Raw genomic sequence first — 12827 nt, 5'->3', positions numbered from 1 at the left:
ATTTAACTTGAGTATAACTAGCTGGAAAAGAGAACCATTTCAAAGCTGCTTAAATTTGCTGAAATTCACTGGCATGGCAACATTCACCACAACATGCCTGAAAACCATCCACAGAACGTCTGGCAGCAGTAGGGAGGGCTATGGAGTATAAACCCACAGACATTATTATTTTGGCATCCAATAATGCAGCTGGATAGCTTCTTTTGGAATAGCATGTACAAATCCGGTCACTGTATTATAGGACACACAGAGCAAAGATCCAAAATATACAAGAAGGGCAACCAAATGATTCATGTTTTAGGGAGCTGCTTTGAGACACACTGGTCAAAAATGGCCTTTGTGGTTCAGCAGAAGGAGATTGAGAGAGGTGAATCTCAAGGAGGTTTATAGGATCCCAAGGGAATGGAAAAACAGTGATGTCAAAAAGCTCTACATGATTGTATGTTCACAGTCCAAAAGGCTGTGGACTAAAGTTAAGGAGGGGACTAGCTGAACAACAGCAATTTTACAGTATTTCTACTTACAGAAGTATGCAAAGCATGGAAGAAAGAGCCAGTGGTAGAATTAGAGCCAAGCTAGCAGTCAGGAAGGGAATCCAAAGGGCAAAGGCATGAGCACTGTAGTACAGGGCTTGGGCTCTTTTACCACCGTTAGCTGTTAGCCCTCTGTAGCCCACAAAACTTTTGATCCAAATATTCAGCCGATGCATTTTCTAATAAATGGCCTCTCCCTTATCCCTTATGATGGCCCCAAGCTCCCTCATCAAAGGCTCCGGAAAGCCTGACAGCCTCATAAGAGCAAGAGAGACAAAGGAGAAATTCTACCGATTCACTGGACATCAAAGAGGAAGATGTGGTTTCACTGCAGGGCCTCAGGCAGCTAAATGGGTGTTTTCCTATATTCAAGAATAACTAAAGACACATTGCTGGGGGACTCTCAACAAAATCAGATTCCAACCTTTTCCCTTAGCTCCCCCTTACTGGGGGTGGGGGTTTGTCCTAACAGATCTCCCATTTTTCTTCTCAATTTAAGAATCTCTTTCTTGCTGAGAAAGGCTGGCTGATGACCTGGGTCTTGGATATGTGGGTAAAGGCGCTCCAGGCTTTTCAGGAACGGCACCGTCATGGGATGGGTGAAGACTGACCTGCCTTGAAATGGAGGGTGGAACGCCGAAATGACCACAAGGTGCACCTTGACTGAAGACAGCAATAGGCCCTGGAGCTTAAGGTGCAGCAAATAGTCCAGGACTGTCTTGCAGTGGGGCCTCTTCCACACAGATGTGAAGATCCGAGGCCCAACACATGAACCACTTCGACTTTGCCACATAGGTAGCTCTGGTGGAGCGTTTCCTGCTGCCCAGCAGGACCTGCTAGACATCAGCAGAAGACCGTCATTCATCCCCACTTAGCCACGCAGCAGCCAGGCTCTCAAGTGCAGCACCGCCAGGTTCGGGTGGAGGAGATTGCCATGGTTCTGGGAGAGCAGATCCAGCCGAAGAGGCAGCTGCAGGGGGGTGGCTGCTGACAGACTCAGCAGCGTACCGAACCAGTGTTCATGAGGCCATGCTGGGGCTACAAGGATGACAGTTGCTTTGTCTTGCTTCACCTTTAGCAGGACCTTGTAGATCAATGGCACCATTGGGAAGGTGTACATCTGCGCTCCCGACCATGGAATCAGGAAGGCATCCGACAGGGAGCCCTTGTCCCTGCCCTGCAGAGAGCAGAACCTATGGCACTCCTGTTCTGCCTGCACGCAAACAGGTCCACCTGGGGAGTCCACCCCCTGTGGAAGATTAGGCTGACCGTTTCCAGATGGAGCGACCATTTGTGGCGAGACGAAAAGGTCCTGCTGAGCAATCCACAAGGACGTTCTTGGTTCAGGGCAGGTGGGCAGCCACCAAATGGATGGCATGCCACACACAAAAGTCCCAGAGGCTGAGCTCTTCCTGACAAAGGGCTGAAGACCTGGTGCCGCCCTACCTGTTGATGTAATACATTGTGGCGGTATTGTCTGTCAGGACCTGCACCACCTTGCCTTTCAGGTGGAGCAAGAAAGCCTGGCAGGCCAGGCGAACTGCTTTGAGCTCCCTGACATTGATATGAAGGGCTAGGTCATGTTGTAGCCAGCGGCCCTGGGTGTTGAGCTCACCCAAGTGGGCTCCCCAGCCCTGATCTGATGCATCTGTTGCTTGTCTTTTTCGATAGCTGCAGAGATGACCAACGAGCCCGGGGGAGGGTGGATATAGAGATACACAAACCCTTTGGCCGGGACATAGTATTTTTTCTCTGCCTTCTTGGAAGTGGGAGGGATGGACGAGGGGTTTTACCATAGAGCCTTTGGCGATCTTTAAGACCCCTTCATGGACTGGCAAAGCAGGCAGGGGTGGAAGCTGAAAGGACATTAAACAACAAGTCCGTCTGCTCGGCTATTTCCTTCACTTCCAAGCCCAGATTTTCTATCACTCTTCTGAGCAGAGCCTGATTCTCCTTCAAGTCATCTGCTGGGCTAGGTCTTGAAGGACCTGCAACCGCCTCGTCCGGGGACAACGAGGATGACTGAGTTACCGGAGGGGGTTCCGGGCCTTTGTCCACCACTGGGGAGGGAGGTTTAGGGGTAAGAACTGCTTCCTCTGCCCCAGCCTCTGAGTGATCTGCACGCACCGAGCCCAGTGCCGTTGATGCCACCAGCACTGCCAGTGCCTCCTGCTGTTGCTCTGAGGTAGCGGCCAATGATCGCTGGGAAGGGAGCATTCCCCATGAACCCCAATAAGGCCACTGGGTTAGCCACTGGGTTTGATGCCTCAGCTGCGCCATCGCAGTTGACATGGTGTCAGGCCCTAATCATGCCAGGGGACCTGGGCAAGGAGCTAAACCGTCCCTCCATGCTGGAGGAGTCCCCTTCCAGTGACCACAGAAGAGCCGTCGATGCCTGGGTGTGCCTGCTAATGGTTGCTGTTGGAGACCGGTGATTGGAGCAGGATGACTGGTGTCAGTACCGAGGCGAATGGTAGCAGCACCTGGGAGACCGCAGTCTGGATGGGGATCGTTCCCATGTGGCAGGCGATGGGGATCTTCGATAGGAAGCCAGCTGGTAATATGGAGACCGATGTCGATCATTAGGTGAACCATGCCTGGGTGGCAGTGACTGAGATCGCGGTGCTGGTGACTGGGGGTGAGCTCCAGAGGATCTGGGCTGTAGATCCGGGGTTTTGGGTACCTGGGGTGGGGAGCGCTGTCTCATCTCAGAGGATCGTTGGCGATCCACTATTTCCCCAGGTGTCACGGCGGCTGGCTTGCCCTCTGGGGGAGCCTTTGCCGCATACTGCTGCTCCTGCTGCGTTGACGGTGCCGGTGGAGGCCTCTGCTCTCTCTGCACCGGGGAGGCCTGGGCAGGTGCCGGTGCTGGCAGGAGCTTGTGTCCCTTACCAATCCCTTGAGTCAGTGATGGACCTTTCAAGGGGCTCAGAGCCCCAACAGGAGAGGCATGCACTCGTGGCTCCGGAGTGGCCAGGCGGCCCAAACTAGCTTGCTGACCCGAAGATCTAGAGCCTTTTTGCCTGGTGCCAAAGAGCTGTGCTTCCACGCCTTCTTCTTAGGCACCAGAGCTGTTGATTGGTGCCGGGCAGATTCTGGTGCCGGGGGTGTGCTACACACCAATGCCAAGGTGCTCGCTGATTCTTGGCAGGAGAGCTCGGATACCGGGTGAAGGGCCGACTCCATTAGAAGGGCTCGGAGTCGGATATCCCGCTCCTTCTGAGTTCGTGGCCGAAAGTTTTTACAAATATGGCACTTGTCTCAAGTGCTTGGGAGAATCGCATGTCAAAGAGAACTGCGTTGGGAATTGCTAACAGGCATAGGCCTATTACAGTCTGTTCAGGGCTTGAACCCAGGGGACTGGGACATGCCCCGCCTGGGGCAAAGTCCTACTGGGGTCTCTAACTACTAACTACAACTATAAGTAACTATCAAGAACAATTAAAACTATGTACAAAGCCCTAAGGCTGAACGGCTCTTAATAAGGAGAGAAAATTGCTAACCATTTGCAAGGCAAGGGAGAGAGGTGCTCAGACTAACCACCACGGGTGGTAAGAAGGAACTGAGAGGGCATAGGCTGGCAGCGCCTGATATACCGCGGCATGAGCACGGCATTTCACTGCCAACCCTAGAGATACTGCTAAGGCAAAAGTCTCCGATGACCGCGCATGTGGGCACATGCACACCTAGAATGGAATCGACATGAGCAAACACGGGAAGAAGATCTAGTTCATTCTCCTTCCTCAGTGACCAAGCCAGGAATGGTTTCTAGAGACTATTCTTCTGGGCTTGGTCCAGTCTAGTTTTAAATGACTCTAGCAAAGGAGTTCCCACCACATCTCTGGAAAGACCATTTCACAATCTAAACAGATTGCACTATCTGGAAGCTTTACCTAATATTCAACCTGAATTTCTTTTGCTTAGTTTCAAATTCCTCTCATTTACATCGTCTTATACCACTCTACATATTTTCTTTTGCCCTCTGGTGTTCCTCCCTTTCACATATTATTATAACTCCATCCTCTATCTATACACAACTTAGGTTAGCCAAGCTATTAGCTCTTTTAAGCTCTCATCCTAAATCTCTCTTTCTGGCCCCCCAATCATTTCTGTTGCCTTTTTCTGAATTCTGTTCAGTTTTTGGTACTCAGGTGCCAGAAGAGGAACACAGTATTTAAGATCTGTTCACAGCAGACATGAACATAGACATAGAGAGGATCGCCTGCCAACCTTGGATAGGATACTTATCCCCAGGCAGGCCAAAAATCTCCACTGGGGTATCAGAGCAAAGTATCCCCATTCTGTAAGTTCTATATTTTTTTACCAATTTTTTCTCAACAGTTCAAGGAATGATGGCAGCAGCAGGTTTCCTGCACAGCAGAGGAAGCTGAAATTGTCTACAGCATCAATGATCCCCAGCTGAGGCGGCCTGAGACACTGACTGAGCACTACTTACGCCTCAAGTGAACCCTCTAACTTGCAGGAGTGAATCTTCTACTGATTTTTAATAAACTCATAATTTCTGCCCCTTTTTCTCCCTAAAGCCTGATGCTGAGTGACAACAGTTTCATCATTTCTGCATCAGGAAACCATCAAGAACAAAGCATAGCAATTGTGAATCTTTGCTCAGAAGAACTCTGGGAACATGCTGGCAAAGAAACTGAACTAGAAGAGATCAGGGCCATTCTTAGAGACACCTATTCCCAATGCGAAGAAATTATATTGTTTCAGTCTAGGAGCAAGTGGTTCATCTAGGTCAGGGCTGCATGCAATGAAGAGTGCAGAGAAGCTCAGGTGCCTGAGAAGCCAAAAGACTGAATTCCCTCTGTTGCGAGACGAGGGAGTACTGCAAACCCAGTGATCAAAATGGGGACCAGTCTGAGCAGCCCCTTTTGGAATGCAATGACGCTCAGCACTGTACATCTCAGGGGACTGACTAATATAGCATATCCGTTTCACTGACTTAGATGGATATCCACTACACAGGAAAGGAATCACCACAAGCCTTAAGAGGTGTCTCCAGTTTGCTGTGATGACTGTTTTCCTAGTCACTGTAATGGGGCCACTGAGTACCATGCAGAAAAATGACACTAGCCCATGCACCCATCCTGTCTGCCAAGAGCCATTCAGAATAAACAAGGGCAGTTTTGGTCCATGACCACATTGCTCCTTCCTGTCTCCAGGGCACAAAGGCTCAAATCCAGGCCACAGCTGAGTAAATAGTCTTCATTGTTGTGCTATGAGGAAAGAGAGAGAAGATGGAAGGAAGGTACCAGTCAGAATGAATAAAAACTGGAATCCCCAAGGGCCACTTTTGGTTGGTACCACAAATTACTGTATCTAAAATTCCAGTAACAAACAAACTACATCACGGTCTTCAGTCCTGACCCCATAAACCAGGGGAGTCAGACATATGCAGTCTACCATATCCCCAAAACTGATATGGCCTCTGAAATCCCAGATACCCAGAGAGAGAACAAGAGATACTGAACTTTGTGTACTAACCATATTTAGTTACAATGGAACACAATAACATTCCAGGGCTGCAGAACCAGGGGGAGCAAAGGGGCGGGCCAGTGATCCCACAATGGAAATATTGTGGGGCTCTGGCCTCGTGTAAACCTGCGCATACCCAAGGCGGTGGGGGAGGAGATGAAAGCATGGATTGAGAAGCACTGCATGCTGGGAGAGTTTCTGCAGGCCAACTTTCTGTAGGAAATCAGCGTTGTTAACCCCAGACACTCAAAAGTCCATGTATCAAGCTCCAAAAAAATCATGAGATTGGCTTAAAGATAATGAGATATTAAAATAATAATTTAGGGTTTTTTCTTTGCCTTCTGAACCTTTAGGGTGCACTTAAGTCATGTTTTCAGCTTTATTCACAACCATGAATGCTAGAAACTTTGCTTTTTAAATGAAAGTTGAGATATTCTTGTAATCAGCTGCCTCCAGAACCTAGGGCTTCAAGAAAAGCATCAATATAATGATGCATTAATGAGAGATGGTAACACTGGCAACTCCACGTGACACATTTGGCCTGTGGGCTACTCTCTGGACACATCTGGTTCATAGGAAGGCTGTAGCATGGCCTCCCCAGCCCTCTGTAACTTTACAAATAAACAACAATATGAAAACCAAAAATTCTATGAGATTTCATGCCTTAAACTTAAAAAGCAAAACATATTTGTGTTTTTAAAAAAAGCTTTAATTTGAAAAAAGGTTAATATTAATTCCCACCCCCCAGCGCTTTATTATTTATAAAGCTTTGTGTTGAAACGTTTTATGAGCTATTAGATGACAGAACTGTTTCTGTTAGATGTGGGTTTTTTTCAAATAAGAGTTCTGAAGAAAATAAAATCATACAAGTGTTCCTTTCTGGACTAATCTGCTTTTTCCACTGACAAGAACAGTTATAAAATAAATAGAAACCAGGGCCAGAATGTGCATTTGTCTTATTTTAAAAATTGATCTTCCTCCTTTTCCAAACAAACAAAAACAGTGACAGCAGCTCACACAGTTATTCCCACCATTGAGACTGAAACTAAAAAATGAAGAATAAACATCCACAGTTCTGCCTGAAAGTGTGGATGTGTGTGTGTGTGTCAGCGTATATAAACACATGGGTCCACTCTGAACTTGATGCTCACGCATAACTCCCACAGTGACTGGAAAGTAGACCTAAGAATCTAGAGAAATGAGAAGGAAAATTGAAAAAGGGGGAGTCAAAGAGATCCCCAACTCTGGCTACATTGAGTTATGGTTGATGGAAAAACATTAGCAGTCCAACACTCTTCTGCAGTATTTCCAGAGCTGAGAAAGGAGTCTCTGCGCAGAACTTCGTGATGTCATGCAAGCAGCCCTGCTGCAAGCCACAGAACAAAACAATTCCAAGTTGCTGCTGGCAGTCGCGCAGCAGCTGAACACGGTGGAGCACTGTTTTTGGTCCCAGGAAACAAGCACTGACTAGTGGGATCGCACCATTATGCAGCTGTGGGATGACAAGCAGTAGCTGCAGAATTTTCGAATGCAGAAGGTCACTTTCCAGAAACTTTATGCAGAGCTTTCTCCGGCCCTGAAGCACAGCAACATTAAAAAGAGACCTACTTTGACAGTGGAGAAGTGAGTGGCAATCGCTCTGTGGAAGCTTGCAATGCCAGACTGCTACTGGTCAGTGAGGAATCAATTTGGAGTTGGTAAATCCACTGTGGGAGCTGTTGTGATCCAAGTGTTGAGGGCCATTAATTGACTTCTGCTAAGAAGGGCACTGACTCTGGGCAATGTGCAGGATATAGTGGATGATTTTGCCACAATGGGTTCCCTATCTGTGGGGGGGAGGGGAAGAAATAGATGGCATGTATATCTCTATCTTGGCACCAGACCACCTACCCAAAGACTACATAAACCATCAGGGATAATTTTCAATGGTATTGTAACTGGTGGATCACAGGGAGTGTTTCACCAACATCCACGTGGGATGGTCAGGAAAGATGCATGATGTGCATGCACGTCTGTAGGAACACAGGTCTGTTCAGAGAACTGCAAGCAGGGACTTTCTTTCCAGATCGCAAAATAACCATTGAAGATGTTGAAATGCCAATAGTGACCCTGGGAGACCCAGCCTACCCCTTGCTCCCATGGCTCATGAAGCTGTACACTGGCCACCCAACAGCAGTAAGGAGTGGTTCAACAATAGGCTGAGCAAGTGCAAAATGGTGGTGGAGTGTGCCTTTGGACATTTAAAGGGTCACTGGCACAGTTTGCTTACTAGGTTAGACCTCAGTGAAAGCAATATCCCCATTGTTATCGCTGGATACTGTGTGTCCCATAATATCTGTAAGGCAAAGGGAGACAAGTTTCCGCGGGGGTGGGGCATGGAGACGGATAGGTTGTCAGCTAATTTTGAGCAGCCAGATACCAGGGCAATAAGAAGAGCCCAGCAAGGAACTCTGCGTCTCTGGGAGGCTTTGAAAACCCATTTCAGTAATGAGCATCAGCAATGTGTGCTGGTTATCTGCATTGTGCCTTTCTATACCATCCTCTCGGTTGCATTAATTTCCCTGAATAACCGCCCCCCCCCAAAGTCCTCATGATTGGATTAAATTCTCGAAACATTGACTTTTATTGAACAAACATAAAGAAACTGAAAGAACAGGAAAATAATTTAACCTTGTGCAAACAGTGTGATAAAATTGGGAGGGGGGAAACCAAGTCAGCTTGTCTGTGAAAGCACAGAAGTCTTACCCATCAAAGGTTTCCAAATGGCCACCTTTTGTTCTTAGTACCCACTCCCGGTGTTGAGTGGAAGGGATACTGAACTCCGCCACCGCAACCCCTGCCTCCTGGAACATTTGAGGGGAGGGAGATTGGGAATAGGGCGATGTTTGCAGGCAATCCTGCAGGGACTGCAGAGGGAATCTAGCCTCAAGCTGCTTTTCTTGCAGCTCAACCAGATGCCTCAACATGTCTGACTGGTCCTTCATAATCCGCAGCATCTCATCCTGCGTGGCATGCTCATGCTCCTGGGATGCTCTCCTGTTCTCTATGTCCATGTCCACTTTTTCAGACAATGAAATCCTCCAGGGTCTTTGCTCCATGTCAGCTGTACCAGAGGTGTTCATTATCTCGCTGAACATGTCGTATCACATTCTTTTTTTCCACCTTCTAATCTGCAAAAGCCTCTCTGCCACTGTGGAGGATGTGCTGAAGGCCAAGCTCTCCACTGTAAGGCATGCAAAGCACGAGGCAACCATTGTCAGTGAATACCCTGGTTGCTATTTAAAAAACACTCCCCTTATTTCACTCAAGTGCAAGACAGAACATATTCAGAATCCCTAGCTATTCAACAAAACGGTTTGCTGTTCCAGCCATGGTGAGTATGATCCAGTGGCATGGGCGACGGGCCTTGTGCTGCAACTTGTGGGAAACTCATGTCGGGCGCACATATGGGCAGGAAGACAATTCCCCCTCCCCTTGGCAACATGGATGTTGCTTTGAGACCAGGGAGCAGCGTTAAGTCTCCCAAATTAGCTCTGGGGGGAAGGGGAGATGGTATGAGGCCACAAAATAACACAGGAAGCCCCCTCTTGATGCTGCTGATAATAGTTGCCCTGAATCTGAGGTCAACGCCAATCCTTGCCAACCAAACCACAGGCATGTTAGGGACAGCGTGGTTGAGGGACCTGGAAGTCACCATGTATGGTGGATCACATGCTCTATTGTTTGCAGTATGAGCACTTGTAATGAAAACTTCCACTGTCTCCCTAGGTGATCCTACGTGATATCAGTCTCCTGAGGGTAACAGAGGTGGCAAGGGAGCAGATGCTGCAAGTGTCTGGGTACAGACCGGGTCCTTATGTGTACCGCAATGAGGCCAGCAGAGTTAATACTGGAGTGGCATGGGAAAGTGTCCTATTGTGGTGGAATAAATAAGGGAGCCCTCCCCAGACACCTTCTGCAAGAATTGCAGAGTATCTCCATGAAAGTTTCCTAGAGATCGCCATGAAGAATTCCCGGGCCATCCCTGTGCACATAAACAGTCTTTACCATGGGACACCCTCTGCGTAGCTGGAACTGCCATTAGGAAGCAGATACCCCCTGCACCTCACTTTTCCTTCAAATTAAACATCAAATATAAGAGCACGTAACCCCTACAGTTTGATCGGAATTGCATACTCACCAGAGGTGCCTTCCCAGGCATCACACTCGGCCACCATGCTGTCCTGCAACCGGCTCGGCTCCAGGATTAAAAATAGTTCCTGGCTCTCAGGGAGAATGAATCCACTGCTCACTTGTCTCCCACTCTCCTCCGCCTCCTCTTTCTCATCCAGAATGTCCTCCTCATCGTTGCTTGAGGTGGCCCAGGACTCAAACTCCTGGGAGGTATCCACGCTGCATTTGGGGGTAATGGTGGGGTAGCCACCGAGAAATGCATACAGCTCATTGTAGAAGCAAAATGTCTGTGGTGCAGAACCAGAACAACTGTTCGCCTCCCTTGTCTTCTGTTATGCCTACCGAAGTTCTTTGATTTTCACGCAGCACTACTGCATATACCTGCTGTAGCCCTTCTCCCCCATGCACCGTGCAATCTTTTAATCGATGTCTACGTTTCTTTGGCTGGATCAGAGCTATGTCTGCACAGACTCTTCTCCACACAGACCAATAAGTTCCACCACCCGCTGTGTACTCCAGGCTGGACCACCTTTGGGGCATTGAGTTGCCATGATCAGCTGGAATGGCGAGCTCTCCATGCTGATCAAACAGGAAATGGCAATCCAAAAGTTCCCAGGGCTTTAACAGGGGAGAGGCTGTTTCCTGTGTCCTTGGCTGCTGTGCAGCAGAGTTGAAAACCATCTCCAGAGTGGTCACAGCAGAGAATTGTGAGACTCCTCCTGGAGGCTAATTCAGTAGATTTACACAACGCTGCATTTACACTGCCTCTCTATCAACCAATCAACACTGAATTAAGTGCTACGCCTTTTGCGGAGGTGGAGTAATTAAGTCGACATTACAGGCGAGTTAGGTTGGCAGAAGGGATCTGGTAGTGTAGACGCATACATTATTAGGTTGACGTAAGGCATCTTTCATTGACCTAAGTTTGTAGTATAGACCAGGCCTGAGAAGTAGTTCAAAGATCTCCATAGTAACAAGCGGGCTGGGTGCAAGAGCCTAACAGTCATTATGAGCACCTGTGTGATACAACGCCTGAAAACTTAACCCACTAGTCTGGGATATTGCCTTTGACCTAGAGAGCAAACACGCACTTCAAGGGTCTTTAAAGGGCACATTAGACAGAACAACATCTTCCTTTCTAACATGAAGGATGAGTGTGAGTTAAAGTTCACAAAAGCCAGGAAACTGCAAGTTAAAGGTAGAGCCTTCGCATCATCCTGGCTCACCCTGTTGTGTCTAGGTGTCGCATCACAATCTGCAGCACAAATAATATAAGACTGCTGCCTGACAGTACTAGTCACGGACACGGTGCAGTTTTCTGGCTTTGCTAGGATTTTGCATCAGAACTTTAATGTTATTTGTTTACAGTTTTCTGGGGTTTGTTTAATCCTTGTTTCAGAATAATTGCCAGGAATACGCCAATAATAATAGACGCCTGTTTATTCTTAGGTAAACATCAGTTCTAGCCAGGATATGAATGTGAAGGCAGCTCTTTGAAGGCAGCTCCTACACACAGGGTGCTCTTCATCTTTCTCCCATATGCTGAGGTTGCTGGAAATGACCCCTCAAGTTAAATGAACATTTTCCACCAATGGATAAGCAACACATCCAAACTATCCAAGTATCCTAATTTTCCAGTGACGTGGTTTTGCCAGTCCAACAGTCAGAAGATCTGGAGTGAAGTATGTCATCTACACTGAAAATTGCATGATAGGATCCAATATTTTAAACACATTTAATCTGTCAGAGTCTCATTCAGTCACCTCCATACCTTCTTCTATGTACCTATCGATGGTATGACCTCTCTGGGCTCATCTGCAAGGCCCCTATGCTATCCATATTTAAGTTCCTCTTAATTATTCACTTCTGCTGTTCTGCATATAGTGATTCAAGTTAACTTGTATCTAAATTGCTTATTGTTATTCCTCTTCCCCTGACCTCTGTCTGCTTGTTTGTCTTAAGCCTGTGAGCACCTCAGAGAAAGGAACATCCTCCTTAAGTGCTTATTAGAATGTGCCTAACACACAGTGGACATTATCACTAATAAAATAAAAAATAATAATTACTATTTTATCATTTCTGAAAAATCACAGACTACCGAAATATAATCTTAGTCTACTTCATGCACAGATTCATAGAGTTAAGGCTAGAAGGGGCCATTAGATTATCCAGTCTGATCTCTAGTATATCACAGGCCATTAAATTTCACCCATTTAGCCCATATTGTGGCAGATATCTTGTGTTTGACTAAAGTATAATGTGAGTTTAGCTAAAGCATGTCTTCCAGAATGCATCCAATCTTGAATAGAAGACATCAAGAGCTGGAGAATCCACCACTTCCCCCGGTAGTTTGTTCCAATGGCTAATCACCTTCACTGTTAAAATTTGTGCCTAATTTCTCATTTGAATTTCTCTGGCTTCCAGCCATTTGTTCTTGTTCTGTCTTTCTCCACTAGACTAAAGAGCTCATTATTACTGAATATTTTCTCCCATGAAGGTATTTATACCCTGTAATGAGGTCACCTCTTAATCTTCTTTTTGATAAACTAAAGAGATTAAGCTCTTTAAGCCTGTCACTGTAAGGCATCTTTTCCAGCCAACAAATTATTTTTGTGGCTCTTTTCT

General features: G+C 47.1%; 1 protein-coding gene across 3 annotated transcripts in view; it reads right to left on the bottom strand.

Annotated features, from left to right (window-relative positions):
- The window catches only part of CSTPP1 (centriolar satellite-associated tubulin polyglutamylase complex regulator 1), a 147392-nt gene that overhangs the window by 19426 nt on the left and 115139 nt on the right, over window positions 1-12827 (bottom strand). The gene's annotated exons all lie outside the window — the stretch shown is intronic.

This window comes from Lepidochelys olivacea (genome assembly GCF_965140295.1).
Source record: "Lepidochelys olivacea isolate rLepOli2 genome assembly, chromosome: 6".
NCBI classification, from domain to species: domain Eukaryota; kingdom Metazoa; phylum Chordata; order Testudines; family Cheloniidae; genus Lepidochelys; species Lepidochelys olivacea.
The sequence above is the reverse complement of the archived record's forward strand: the minus strand, read 5'-3'. Positions and strand labels throughout refer to the sequence as shown.